General features: G+C 37.3%; 2 pseudogenes; both read right to left on the reverse strand.

Annotated features, from left to right (window-relative positions):
• Positions 1–1,938: 1,938 nt before the first annotated feature.
• Positions 1,939–2,844, reverse strand: LOC140511017 (vomeronasal type-1 receptor 1-like; annotated as a pseudogene).
• A 10,990-nt stretch (positions 2,845–13,834) lies between these two features.
• LOC140511023 (vomeronasal type-1 receptor 1-like) lies at positions 13,835–14,802 on the reverse strand (annotated as a pseudogene).
• Positions 14,803–15,374: the final 572 nt, after the last annotated feature.

A 15,374-nucleotide genomic window follows, 5' to 3' on the forward strand; every position in this document is an offset into this window, starting at 1 on the left:
CCATATGCTCATCATTTCTTATAGCACAATAATATTCCATTACATTCATAAACCAAAACTTGTTCAGCTATTCCCAATTAGTAGGTAACTCCTCAACTTCCAATTCTTTGCCACCACAAAAAGAGCTGCTATAAATATTGTTGTACATGTGGATCCATTCCCCATTTTTATGGTCTCTTTAAGATACAGCCTTAGAAGTGGTATTCCTGGGTCAAAGGGTATGCAAGTTTTAAAGCCCTTTGGGCATGTTTGAAGTAGGATCAGTTAGCAACTCCACCAACAATGCATCAGTGTTCCATATTTCCCACATCTTCTCCAAGATTTTTCATTTTCCTGTTTTGTCAAGATAAGCAATCTTATGGGTGGCACCCTGAGCTATAGTTAACTCTGTCACTCCAGAATTTGATTTGTGGTATTATTTAAAGTTGTTTGGAGGGGAATATAGGAATAATGCTTCCTCTGTTTTTTCTTCTTGACTCCAGACCTGAAAGTCCCCTCAATATTAATTTTTGAGTTGTCTGTTTATGCCAGTCCCTATCCTAATCACTGGTCATGCAAAGACCCACAAAAAAGACATTCACCTTGTCTTCGAATAGCTTACATTCTACTGTGGAGAAAAATCAAATTTACATAAATGAATAAATAAAAAATACATAGATCAAATGCAAAGTAATTATGTATGTGTACATTAATGTATGTATATGACAACATAAATTTCGTGAATGCACACACTTTTCTTGTGTCCAAGAAAAGCCTTTTTTAAGATGTGGTACCTAAGTGTTTCTTTGTAGAAAGCTGGGAGGGCTCAAATGCGTACTGGAGGAGAGGGCACTTTGCAGTCATGGGGGTTACTATACAGGAGCAGGAAACTGAATGACTTACAAGGTAAGAAGCATTTAAATCAGTTGGGATAAGCTCTAGAGTATTTTTTGAGGGATCAACAATCATTTTAATCAAGTATATTTATCATTTGCTTAGTTCAGAGGAAAAAGTCAGCACCCTGAACTTCATAGAAAGTACAAAGAAATCAAAATCAGCAGACAGTGCTTCTAGCTGCCTGACATGAGCAATGCACACATCATAGATCAATAGACAGATCCAACTGCCTGACCATTACATACATACATAGTTAGTAGAGAGAGAAGCACCATCATCTGGGTTTTAAAAGCCAGGGGGCTTCTTAGTGGCTTCCCAGAGTCTCATCTGGCATACAAAGCTCCTTCTAAAAACTAAACCCCAGTCCTAGAGTTTTGAGGCCAAATGGTATAGGATTTGTCCAGGAGGTGGGATTGAAAGCAGCTTCAGAAAGAATGTAGATTCCAAATTTAGAGCAGTTTGTGTTTCCCCAGCCCCACCCCCGCATGCAGTAGTGAACCACTGTTTCTTTGTATGGAGTGACACACTCAGAATCTAGTCTTAATAATTTTAATTTCACAACTGTTTGGCCAATTCCCTATGAGTAAGATTAGATCAGGGAGACAAATAAGGGTTTCTCCAGAGTCTAGGCAAGGGGTGAAGAGGGCCAGCATTGTAATGGGGCCCTTTGATATGGAAGGAAAAGCATCACATTAGAAATGTTACAGAGGTAGAATCAACAAGACTTGGCAACTGAATTGTATATGAGAGGTAAATATGGATGAAGACATGAGGATGGTTCAGAGCTTTGAAACGTTAGGTGGTACCTTAGTGAGAATTCAGGAAAAAAGAAAACCATATAGGTTTTATAGGCAAAGTAAACTGTTTGGTTTGAAATCTATGAAGCATGCTTCTGAAGTGAAGGATTCTCATGTATGGAAAATATACTAATGTAGGGAAAATACCATGGAGTAGAGTCTGCCATGTAGCCCAGAGAGGAAAGGAATGGATAGCCTAAATGACTTTTGTGCCCCAAATTTTCCCCATTCTCCCTAACAAATCTCATCAACTAGAGAGTTCTTCCTAGCATAACCTTTTCAAACTCAAGAGAAAAATGAAAGACATAGATATTTGGGTGTCAGTGTTGATCAACATAAAGGGGCTGACTACAGGATAAAGCAAGGAGAGGACAACAGAGAAACGTAGCCCCCATTGCGTACTTACTTTAGAAGAAACTGTATAAATGACAAAAGGAGAACTGGCTGAGTTAAAGCAGACAAAACTTCCTGCCCGCATGAGGATGATTTTGGTGGCTCTGTTCTCATGGGAAATTCTGGGGGCGAGGCTCATGCTGTGAACATGTTAGACTAGTTCTTTATGTCTATAGAGCACTGACACCATATAGCCACTTGAGCAGATCATGAGACTCATAAACAGAGCATCAACAACTGACTTCCAAATTGTTGTATTTGTGGCATTTAAGTTGAAAGACCTATGTCCAATCTTCCATCTTTCTGTACTGATGTTCCTTGCATCACTTAAGCTTACAACCGTAGCGACATCTATCAGAATATTGAAAATCCAACAGATCAAAGAGCAGGGCACAATATATTTGGGGGCCCTAGTTTTGATCTCTGTCCACATAGGACTATTGGGGCTGATGATGATGGCCTGGAAGACACTCAGGAGACTGGTGCTGCAAAGGGAAATGCCCCTGGTCACTCTTATTAAATAAGTTAAAATTTTACCCATCATGTCATCCATGAAATATTTGTGTCCCCACACATTTATTATTATGGGGATTCCTCTGAAGATAATCATAAGGGCATGAGCTAAGGTCAAGTTGATGATTATCAAGCTAATGAATCTTTTTCTGGGACCAGTAATGAACTTCAGGCTATGTAGATAAAGAAGAAATATGTTTCCCAAGACTCCAAACAAAAGCACTGTTAAGTAGACAGTCTCTAGGCATTCTTCATGAGAGCTCATTCCTTGTGTGTCTTGGAGAGCTTTTCCATCAAATCTAAAGTGAGCTGGGGAGAAACCAATGGGAATTTGAATTTTTCAGATTAGGATTTCATAATAAAATTCCACTACATACTTACCTTCTGTATGAAGAATGATAAACCTTTCCATAGAAGTAGTAGTACTCCAGTATCAATGAGGCATGTGTTTAAATTATCAAGTCAGCTAAGTGGCTCAGTGGACAGAATGACAGCCCTGCAGTCATGAAAATCTGAGGTGAAATCTGAATTCAGACACTTATTAACTATGTGACCCTGAACAAGTCACTTCACCCTTTTTGTCTCAGTTTTCTCATCTGTAAGCTAAACTGGAAAAAGAAATGGTAAGGCACTCTAAGATCTTTGTCAAGAAAAATCCAAATGAAGTCCCAAAGTTTCATACACAAGTAATTAATTAAACAAGAAGAAATTCAATTTATCAACTCATAAATATTTATTATTTACTGAGTATTCTAGCAATATGCCATTTTCCAGATTCCTCTAAGCCATATGTCCTATTTCTGGTCCATGATTATCATCTCCCATGAGTACCTTGGACTGCCTCTGGACTCATCAACCTTGATAGGTGAGTTTTTGCTGTAGCTCTCCAGATCCCATATTTCCTGACACTTCCTTTCCATTGCTTCACCATGCCAGGGCACCTGTTTCTGTCTCCCTTTTAGGAAGCCTTCATTTGTTTTTTCCTCCTTTGAATATGAGCTCCTTGAGGGTAGGAACTATCTTCTTTTATTCTTATCCCTAATGCTTGACACAGTTCCCAGAGCATAGTAATACCATTTGAAATGTTTTTCATGTAACTATCATTCGGTGGGAATGAATCAAAGCCTGTTGGTGGAATCTTGGGTCACCCTTACCCTTTAATTAATATTGACCAGAATAGTTATTTGATTTCTTGCTTTTGATGTTAAAAAAAAAAAAATCAGTCTCTTCTAGTACCGCCTCTCAGAGAAAATAGAATGATCAGCTTCATGATCCCTTTTCTTAGATCCCCTTTAGCCAGGAATTAAAGACCCTCCTGAAGAGGGTTGGGCAAGATTATAGAGATATCTACATAAGGCTCCCCTCTAAGCCACTTGTCTATAGATTAAGAGAAGCCAAGCCATGTGGACATAGACATCTTAGATGGATAATAAGTCCTTTACCTGATATAGTTCTTATGAGATTGAGAGCATAAAAAAATGAAGGAAGGAATATATAGATCTGATGTCTCATCATCGTTAATTTTATCTGAATGGGACAAAATGTTGGACATTTTGATACACAAAGAACGTAATTTAGAAAGTCATTCAGCTAAATAGAAAAATTGGTGAAAACAGAGGGAAATGAAAGGGCAATATGAATAGGAGGTCAAGTTAGTTCAATGAGTGTTCTAAAATAAAATAAACTCACCATTTGAAGGAAGGTGACTCTTACAGTCACCTGTAAAGATGATTAAAGAGAGCTTAAATAGAAAAAAAGAAAAAGTACAAAGTAAAAAAAAAGTACAAAGAATCTATGTCTAGTTGGGCCAAGTGGATGACATGGAGAGTAATGAAGTGGGAAAAGATTCCCTCATTTATACATCATATGTTAGTCAAATTGATTTTTTTGTCACTTTCACCTTCTTTGCAAAAGGGAGAAAGGCAAGAAGTAGAAGAGACCAGGTGAGCGAAAAGACAAAATCAGCTATCATCACTGTGAAAAACAATGGGATGAATTTCTTTATAAATAGAAGAGAGCAGTGGAATATGTTAGAAATCTCATTTCCGTAATGCTATTAACACCAAATAATTGACATAAATATTCATGTTGAGGTAAGATTAGAATCTAGAATAAAAGCCATGATGTGTCATATGACCTCAAAAATAGTAGCAATCATGATTTCAGAAAAGACCACAGAAGATAAGCAGGGAAATAATATTATGCTGAAAGATGCCATAAGTAAATTAATATCATTTATATGTATTATATACCAACATATGCATTTGTACTCTAAATATATAGGTGGCACAATTGATAGGGTGTCAAGCCTGGGGTTAGGAGGACCTGAGTTCAAATCTAGCTTCAGACACTTACTAACTGTGTGATCCTGAGCAAGTCACTGAACTTGTTTGCTTCAGTTTCCTCATCTGTAAAATGAGCTGGAAAATGAAATGATATTACTCCAGTATCTTTGCCAAGAAAACCTGAAGAAAGGTCACAAGAGTTAGACATGACTGAAAAATGATGGAACACTAAAAACAATGTATAAGAAGAAGCATGGGGAGATGAGAAAAGGGTTAAGTTCTAAAGAACACAGAATGCCAAAGAAAGAATTTATATTTGAGGTGATAAGGAGCCAGTTGAGTTTATGGATTAGGGGAGAGGAAGACATGGGTGGATCTGAGGGTTAGCAAAATTTCTTTGGGCTGGGTGGTGATTGGCCTGGAGTCAGAAGAGTCCTGTGGTACTTCAAATCCTGCCTCAGACATATGCTTATTCTGTGAATCTGGGCAAGTCACTTAAACACTCTCAGGCTCAGTTTTCTCATTTGTAAAATGGGAATGAAAATTGCACTTCCCTCTCACACTTCTCAGGATAAAACGAGCTAACTTAGGTAAAGTATTCTCCAAATCATAAAGCACTACGTAAATGCTGGTCTTTGTCCACCATTGCAATTATTTCAAACCTGAGCTGTTTCTTGACTGAGATCACATACAGAATGAGTTTGTGTGCTACTCCTGCTTATATTGCCTCTTGTACCTGACGTTAGAATTATGGTTCTCACAGACCTCTTCCCCATATTCTCTTTCCCTAGGTTATATCTCTAGGACAGTTGAGATCTACTCTGATCTAAATAATCGTGTCTCTCCCTGCCTGTCTCCCCACTCCCCATGTACAAAACCCAAGGCTCTGCAACAACTAGGGATGAACACAGACCCAATGGCCTGAAATCCTGCTGCCCTGTATGAAGACTCCCAAAGATCCACATTGAAAAGGCAAATTAACATATGAAATCAATATTTTAACACAAATACAATTAGGCAAGAGTATGTGTGTCAGGGGAAGTGAGGCTAGGAAAAGACCTTGGATACTAGAAAATAATAGCCCATGTAGACTAAGGTCTCAGAATACTTTTAGGGGTGCCCATGCCTGTGGACAAAACAAAGCTTTGTCAGGATCCTGGAAGGAACCAGGTTGTAGAATCAGGTAGGGGTGGGGGAAGAAGCAGACTATCTGGTAGTTTCCTATTTTAAGTCACTTTTGCTAAGTAGCTGTTGTTCGGCAGTGTGATAGAATGGTTAGAGCTCTGTCCTTCAAGTCAGAAAGACTTGGGTTCTAGTCTTTCCTCTGATGCCAAACAGCTTGTGTTTCTCTGGATATATCAATTAATGTCTCTGTGTTCCAGGCATATCTTTAAGGTTATAAATTGCAGAGCAGTTGCTGATCTGTCTTGCTGGAGGCACTTACTTTACTAGGATATCCCAACTTGGATAAAATCACAGGGGTATTGCAGTAAAGAGTTTTATTAAAATTTCCTTAAGGAATATGATTGTCATCAACACCTTTAAGTACTGGCATCTTGTAACAGGCCTGAAATCTCCTCCTCAGGAGTCATACAGCATTGCATTCTATAACACATGATGTTTGGAGATCCTGTTAGTTTTTTAAGGAGCTTAAAGTTAGAAAATTCTTTGGCAGCATAACATGGCCATATTTTCAAATGAAGATACAGTAATATCTCAGCAGAGTCTCTCGGTGATTGTCTGCCCCAGCCCATTCCAATTCAGGCTCACACAGCTCTGGATATGGAACATTGAATACATGTTGGGCAAACACAGATGATACTAACCCTAATTCCATTTCTAATCTTAATGCTATTTGTAAAATGCTTAGCACAGTTCCTAGAATATAACAGGAACTTAATAAATGCTTATACTCTCTCCCAATTCCTCCCCCCCCCCTCATGGCCTACCTCATGTAGGAAGAACTGATTGAGTGGGCTGGACAGCTTAGGACCACTCTGTGTATTGCCAATGGAATCAAAAAGTCTTTTCTGTCTCAGGTGAGATGTAGGTGTAATACCTGGCATATAGTAAGTACCTAATAATTGTCAATTGATTGAATGATTGATTCACAGAAAACTGTGAGGTACCGTATTCAAGCTAGGTGATGGGAAGCAGAGAAACTAAAGGCTCTGAGAGCAGAAGCCAGAACCTTGCCTCCCATATTTATCTCTAGACATAGGAAAATAGTCATGACCTTGAGCTTCCTCTGGGAAACCTATAGCCTTGCTACCTTCTCTCTCAGCTGAAGGGAGCTAGATTAGAGCTCAGGAACTCCTGTTCCTTTGGCTGAAGTCACAGAATAACTACAACCCTTCACTTCATCAAACTCATGAGGCAATAAACTGACCAGGACTCAGGATGCTTCTGGGGCTGCTGCTGAGGAAGAACCCTTCATCCCCTGGTTCTAGCACTGAGATCTCTCCCTTACCTCATCCCACACATGCTCCTCTGCCCTAGTTTACAGTGGTAGATGACAGACCAGGGAGACAACAGAGAAAGAGGCCTAACCATGACCCTAGTGCAGGTACAATACCTTTCTTTGCCCCGATAAGTATCTCTATTTAGGCAACTTCCCTGGAATTTCTGCCACATTCCCATAACCCAGAGACCCAGATGCCTGCTTTCCATCAATCCCTGTCTCTGACACTAAAGACTTTCAGTCACTTACCATGTTGTTTTCTGTTGCCAGGGCAGGGGGTAGAGCTGTGCTGAGTATGAGTATGTGTGAAGTGGGCACAGCCAGGACAGGAATTATAGGAAAAGCTGAGTTTGATCTCACTTCCCCCAGGAGCTGAAATTATCATATCATCTACTGGAAAAGTGACATTGATGGCTCAGGGGAAACGGAGAGTTTCTTGCAGAAGAGGAAGAAATTAGATTTTGTCTCAGGAGCAAATCCTCATTAACAATGACTATAAGTCAATTTAAGTCTCCAAAGGAGCATCTGTGATCTACTAGAAAACTTTTTCTTTCTAAAAGGAGAGAAGGAGAAGGTGATGGTCTGTGAAGTGTGATAGAGAAGAGGGAGGCAGGAACAACTGATTTCTGTTAACTGAGGACCCCTAGGCCTAGATTTTGGGGTTCCTGACAAAATTTGTTTTTATTGTAGATGCCACTGACACTCCCTCCTCTTCCCAATTCCATTATCTTCTTGGACATTTCTGCTTTCTTTTGAAGTTTCCTGCTTACAAAACAAAGCAATTTGATAAAATTAGAAATGCTTTTTGCTAGGACATGTTGGGGCTGTTTCCACAGGGATGGTCAATCCTGATCAGTTAGGATAGTCTCAGTGTTCACATCTCTCAGGCTCATGGCAGGAAGTTCTGCCCTATGAAGTATTCTTGAAACTAAGAATGTCCAGGTTCCCTCTTACTCTGTTGCACCAGGGCTTCCATTTCCCATGCATTGTGTGTCAGATAAAGTCATGCCAATTGGGAAGCAGGCTTTTGGAGGGGAGTAATCTCTCTGGACCTCATTTGGATTAGACTGTCCTTCTTCCCTACTGACTTTCATGTTTCAAGAGTTGGTCAGGGTCTATGACTTAAAGTCCCCCATATCCATTTCAGTTAGTGGATTGGTCAAACCTTTCACTAAATTGCCTACCTTCCCAAGTGTAGTCTGTCTAGGAGATTGTAGGCTTCTTGAGGCTAGAGATTGCTTCTTTTTTCTACCTAACATAGATATGAGCCTTGGATGTGCCAGTTCTCTCTAGGGATACTTTAATGTGCCAGCAGGGAGGGCTGTGATGCTTGGACTTCTTTCCCTGTCTTTAAGGAGTCCTCAATTAGTACAGCTACCAATATAGTACCCTACATTTATTACTCATTGGCCCTCTGTAGCTTTTGCAATAGTCTGAGGCAAGAGGAAGAAGCTGGCAGGTCCACTGACTTGGTCATCTCCATGTACACAGCCCCTCCTCTTCAGATTCTAGGTTTCTGCTTCATCTACTTTGGCAGGGCTTTTGTTTGACAATGCCCATGTCCTGCCAGAGTCAGGTGTCATCCTCCTTCTTACCTCTAGAAAGCATCTGTGTAGCCTAGCCAGGAACTCCAACTAGTAGCTGTTGGGCTATTGATAAATCAATTAGATAGTTTTTTTTTTCTGTTTTGTCCTCTTGGGCCACTTTGTTTTCTTTAAAATAATGACAAAATCAGCATTTTATTTTAATTTGATTAGCAAGAAGTTATTTTTCTCCCCAATTCAGCTTACTTAAAAATAAATACAACACTCTTGTAAAAACATAGATATTCCCTCCTTGACCATGTCCAAAAACTTCTCTCTGTTTCCTCTTGAGTTCAGCACTTCTCTGTCAGAATGTCATCATCATTTTTCCTGACTTACATTACAATGATCAGAAATATCAAGTCTTTCAAAGTTGTAAATCATTACAATGATTTTTGTTATTGTATAAGGTGTTATGGTTCTGTCACCTTCATTATATATCCTTTAATATGTCTTCTCATATTTCTCTGAATGTCCACTTCTCATGTCGCAATGGTATTCCACTACATTCATGTTAATTTGTTTAGGAATTTCTCAATCAGTTGGCATTCTCCTTATTTTCTAGCTTTTTTTTTGTCGTTATCGGAAACTGTTATAAATATTCTTGTATCTGTTGATACTTTTCCTCTTCCTTTAACCCTTTGGGCCATAGACCTATTATTGATATTGCTGGTTCAAGGGCTAAGTAGAGATTGTTGACTTTTTAGTTAATAGAATGGCAACACCAATTCACAGCTCCACCATAGACGTAGCATTAATGTTCCCGTTTCCTTCAAACTCCTCTAACAATTGTTCTTTTCTTATTTGCGATCTTGTTCAATCTGATTTGTGTGAGGTCGAACCTTGAGGTGGCTATAATTTGCATTTCTATAGTTGTTAGTAATTTGAAGCATTTTCGTATGGTTATTGAGAGTTGCAACTTTTTCCTTCATAAAATGACTATTCTTATCATTTGAAGTTTCTCTTATAAATTTAAATAGATCTTTAATGTCATACTATCATTGGAGAAATTGTCTATAAAGGTTCACTTAGCTTCAGTTAAAATTTTTTCATTTAATTGTGGCTGCATTTCTTTTGCTCCTACAAAACATTTTAATTTTCTGTATTCAGAATTGTCCATTTTATCTTCTGTGATCCTCTCTATCACTTGTTTGGTCATGAGAAGTTCCTTTTATACAAGGAGCTAAAGATATTTTTTTCCATGCTCTTTTTAATTTGTATAAAATGTGACCTTTTATACCTGTCATGTATCCATTTCGAACTTGTTTTGTATATATTATGAGATGCTGGTTCATGTCTAATTTCTGCCAAACTGTTTTTTTTTTTCAAATAGAATGTCCTTTGCCCAGTAGTTGAGATCTTTTAATTTAACAAAAACTAGACTACTCGAGTCATGTGCTATTTCTGTAGTCCACGTCTTCTTTTCCACTGATTGATCTCTCAACTATTTACCAATGTCAAGTCATTTTGATGATTGCTGCTTTTTAAGTAGGTGGTTATTGTTGATTTTAGACAACTAAGTGATCTAGTGAATAATATGCTGGACGTGGAACCAGTAAGACCTGAGTAAAAATACTGCTTCAGACACTTAGTAGCTGTGTGCCCCTGGACAGGTCACTTAAAATCAGTTTGCCTCTGTTTTCTCATCTCTAAGATGGAGATGATAACAGTAGCTATCTCTTAGGATTGTTGTGAGGTCAAATGAGGCAAAATTTAAAGCACTACTTAAATGCAAGCTATCATTATTATTACTATTGAAGAATAGTTTGAATATGGCACTGTTAGGTTCCTTTCTTTTCCTTATTTTCTCATCATTTCTCTTGAAATTCTTGACCTGTTTCTCTAGATGAATTTTGTTATTCATTCTTCCAGGTCTATAAGATAATTCCTTGGTAGTTTTGTATACCATTGAATAGGTGAGTTTAATTAGCAGTATTGTAATCTGTATTATATTACTTAGTCAATTTCTTTATTGTTCTGTATCTTGGAAGGTAGTTTTTCAAGCATTTTAGGCGATCTGTAAATACTTTTAATAGTATGTCTTTTTTATCTCCTCCTAGGTTTTGTTGGTAATACGTGGAGTTACTTTATTCCCATTCGGTTTGGAACTTATATCATATATGACCTAGATGTGATGAATAGTACTGACAAGAAAGGAAAAAAGCTTACTTTTTTTCAATGTTAAAAGGAAAAAGGGTGTCCCTATGCTTACCATTCCTAAACCTCTTCATTGTCGCTTTCATGGTAAAGTGCAGAGTGAGTGGGACTAGGGCCATTTGGAAAAGCACTTGTTTAGGCAAAAAGATTAGAATGATGAAGTTTTTTTTTGTTTTGTTTTAGAGTAAGGGAATGTTATGATTAAAAAGATCTCTTTGTGAGGATGATATTTTTAAAGTTTAGTTATGAGGGTTTTTTTGTGTTTTAGAAATTAGGCTTAATTAACTAGTTTTAATAAATAAAATGTCCTTTATCATTTTTAATTTGTTATTCATTTTATTTTAAAAAATTCCCTTGGTGCATTTTAATCAAATGTACTTGCCAGGGATATGTGGGTTTTTTTGTTGTTGATGAATAAAGTGAAGTCAATGAGCCAGACTCAAGTAAACAAATAGTTTTTGTGTCATATAAACATATCACCTTGTGAACTTCAGTGCACGGCTTCATATAAGCAATCCTTTGGTTGGTTTGCATGGAGATGGGATCCTCCTGTGATTTATTCCCAAAATATTTCTTACCAAAATTTCCTTCCATGGGTAGAAATTTTACCCTAACTTGGATTCAGTGATTGCATTGGGGTAGAACTGAGTGACATAGATTGGGAGAAATAATGATTATATTAATATTAGGCTTAAAAATTTGCAAAGTGTTTTATGTGTATAGTCTTGCTTGGTACTCATAGCAACCCTAGGACACAGTGAGACTATTGGCATTATTTCATTGGAAGTCAAGAGGTAAAGGGCATCCATAGACTCTAGGTCTTCCCCTTTGTGCTTCTCTTCTTGGGAGGGTTTTGGTGGTGATGAAGGGAATTGTGAGGCTATAACAAGTGGGACCCTTTGACTGGATCCAAACTTCACAGAACAAATCCCCTTGATAAAATGATTTTGTTCCGTAGAAGTTGGATTCAATCAAAAATGAAGGTGTTTTAACCTTGTTCACATCTGGTTCATACTTCTTACTGATTCGATCAAGAAGTCTCAATCCTTTGTAATTATTAAAGGGGGTATGTGTGCAAATGAACAGAGGAAGGAAGAAAATGATCCAAAATAAAAGACTATCAGTAATTTGACACAATTAAAAATTAAACTGAAAACTTCAAGGACAGAGAAAAACAAATTATCTTAAGAAATAAAACTTTTAAAAAAGAAATTGCATATAGAAACAGAAATGATTAGAGTTAATGAAAACTAATATAAAAAGAAATTCAATACTCAGTAACATTTATAAAAAGTTGTCATTGGATTAGATTCAACGTTAAATTCAATATCTAATAGAGAAAATGAATTAGCATAAAGTCATAAGTAATTAAAAACTCAAAAATAAATAATTTTATTGTAGGTATAGCAAACAGAACAATGCAGTTAATTCTACTTTCAAAGAAGCAAAAAGAGTGAAAATGGTATCTAATCTCCCAAGGCAAAAAAAAAAAAAAAATGAAAATCTCCAATTATCTCTAGACAAGAGTCCCCATTTTCAACCGCTTGGTGGCGATATATGGCAAGGTTTGATTTTAAGAGGCAAACTGAAAGCTACTTCCTTATCAGATTTCAATATGCCTACAAATTTCAATCTATGGGTGATTCATCTATTTCTGTTATTTAGGGACTTAGAGCTATAAGAATCATTCATAAAATCCAATCCAGAAGATTCTCTCTCACTTTGGTTCTGTCACCAACTAGGAGAAAGCCTGGCAATTTTGGACCCAAAACCTCAGACACTGGTGTTTTTTATATTTACGTGTCGATATCCAAATGCTATTTTTCTCTTCTCCAGAATCCTGTTCACAAATAAGGAAACACTTAGTCAATACCAATTAAATAAATAGAATTTAACTTGCAGAAGGAACTCAAATTACTTCAATGGAAAATTTAAAAGTAACTATAGATTACGATAAGCTATACTTGGTTTCTGCAGAGAGAATGGAGAAGGGGAGACTATACTTTACTACCTGGCACCTGTTCTCCCAGATCAAAAGTGAATTACTACCATTCCTTTCTGGCTATTGAATGTGTTGCTAAATCCAGCACTAGGAGTTCAGGCAATGACTCTATTGCAAGTCATTTGAATTACTTTTCTAGGAAAATTCTAAATTGATAGCTAGAATGGTAGATCTGATATTCCTCCTCAACAAGAATTTCTTTCACATGACTCTAATCGTGTAGCATATACAATATGAGTAATTATTATTTTTAATAAACATTATGAATTTGCTTAGAGTTTGGTGAAACATCAGAGTTATTTTGATTCATATTTCTCTTACATTAGAGAATTGGAGTATGCTTTTTATGGTTATAGATAATTTTCACTACTCTTGAAAACTGATCAAATCCTTTGATTGTGAGTAAAGAACTCTTGATCATAAATATTTGTGTTGCTCAGCTATATATTTTAAATGTTAGTTTCTATCATTAATATTTGATACATATGTTTTGTTACCTACTTATTAGTTCCTCTCTTTTTTATTTTGTTGGTAGAAAAGCTTTTACATCTATTCTATCTTTTGTTCAAGAACCTCCACCAACACCTCACACCTATGTCCATTCATGATTGTGAAAGGTATGTGTGTCTTACAATACTCTTTCTGTCTCTGTCTCTCTCTTCCTGTCCCTCCTTTGTCTTTGTCTCTCTCAACGATTTGAGTTTTAATTCAAATTAATATCCATCTGGAGCTTACTCTGTCATATGGTGTGTAATAATAGACTAAACCTAATTTCTGTTAAACCACTTTGTACTTTTCCACGCAGTTCTTGTTAAATAGGAAACCTTTATCCATCTGAAAATAAAATGGGATTGGGGAAGTTGATTGTCAATACTAACCAGAATTAAAGGACTGACTATGGTATAACAAAGGGAAAGAAAGATTGTGATGTGTACCACCCAGTCCCTAATTACTTTAGAAGTAGCCATAAAAGCAATTAAAGGGGAACTACCTGAGTTAAAGGAAACAAAGGTAATAACCAGCAGTAGGATGGCTTTGGTGGCTCTTGCCTCCGGGGATACTCTTGGGGAGAGCCTTGTGCTGTGGATGTATTGGACTTGTTGCTTATGATTATAGAGAATAAACACCATGTAACCACTTGAAAAAATCATGAGACATAGAAACATAAAATAATAAATAGGTTTCCAGATAATAATATTTACAGTATTTGCATCGTAGAAGTCTAAATCCATATAGCCAATGTTCGATCTTTTCTCAGTGCCAGACCTATTCATTAAATCTACCATATACAGAGGCACAATAGCATCTATCAGCAGATTGTAGATACACAAAAGGCAATAGCAGGCAATGATATAATTTGGTTCTCCTATCTTTAGTTTCATCCACATAGGGCTTCTGGGACCGATGGTGAGGGACTGGAAAATACACAGGAGGCAAGTACTACAAAAGAAAAGGCTCCAGTGCACTCCTATCAGGTATGTGATGATTTTCTTCCCATTGTCATTTAGGGAAGATGTCAATCCCCAGACCTCCTTTGTTGTGGGGATGAGGAATCACTGAAGAGGATCACTCTGACACTGCCAAAAGCCAAATAAATGACAACGAGGTTTCTAGGTCTTGTTCTGTGTTAAGTAATGAACTTAGAGCTGAATTGGTAAAGCAGAAAAGAGTTCCTCAGGATTCCGAATATAATCAGGTTCAGGTAGACAGTCTTCAGGACTTCATCATAAAGCATCCTTCCTTAGATGTATTAGGTGGGGAAATTGCTCTTAATTCAGTTACTTGGTAAGAAACACAAGGATTCCTGTCTGCTCCAAGCTCACAGAGCGTCCCAGTGAAATTCTTTGACTTTCTTACCTACTGTAAGAAGATTAGGGAACTTACCAAGTAGAGGTTCAGCATCCATTGTCCATGGGAAATGTATCCACTAACCCATCCACCAAAAACAATTATTGAGCACTTACTATATATAACACTAAGCAAAGAGTTTTAGAATTTAGAACACGTTTTTCTAAGAATAACTATGAGAGGGTGATTGTACAATTACTTTCATCAGAATTTTTCCAATGTACTGAAGCCCAGAAACATCAAATAATTCACAAATTCATCTACACAATTGACTCAGACTGCAGTCACCTGCCTCCAAATTAATTCCACTTTCTACTGCACTTTATTGAGCAGCACTGTTTAAAGCACTGCAGGTGGAGGGAAAGAAGAGGCATGAGAAAAAGACCATGCCTCAAGTAACTTACGTTCAGTCAATCAAGTATTTATTGCCTAAATGCTTATGTGGTAGGTACTTTATTA

Source organism: Notamacropus eugenii, chromosome 6 (genome assembly GCF_028372415.1).
Source record: "Notamacropus eugenii isolate mMacEug1 chromosome 6, mMacEug1.pri_v2, whole genome shotgun sequence".
In the NCBI taxonomy this organism is placed as follows: Eukaryota; Metazoa; Chordata; class Mammalia; order Diprotodontia; family Macropodidae; genus Notamacropus; species Notamacropus eugenii.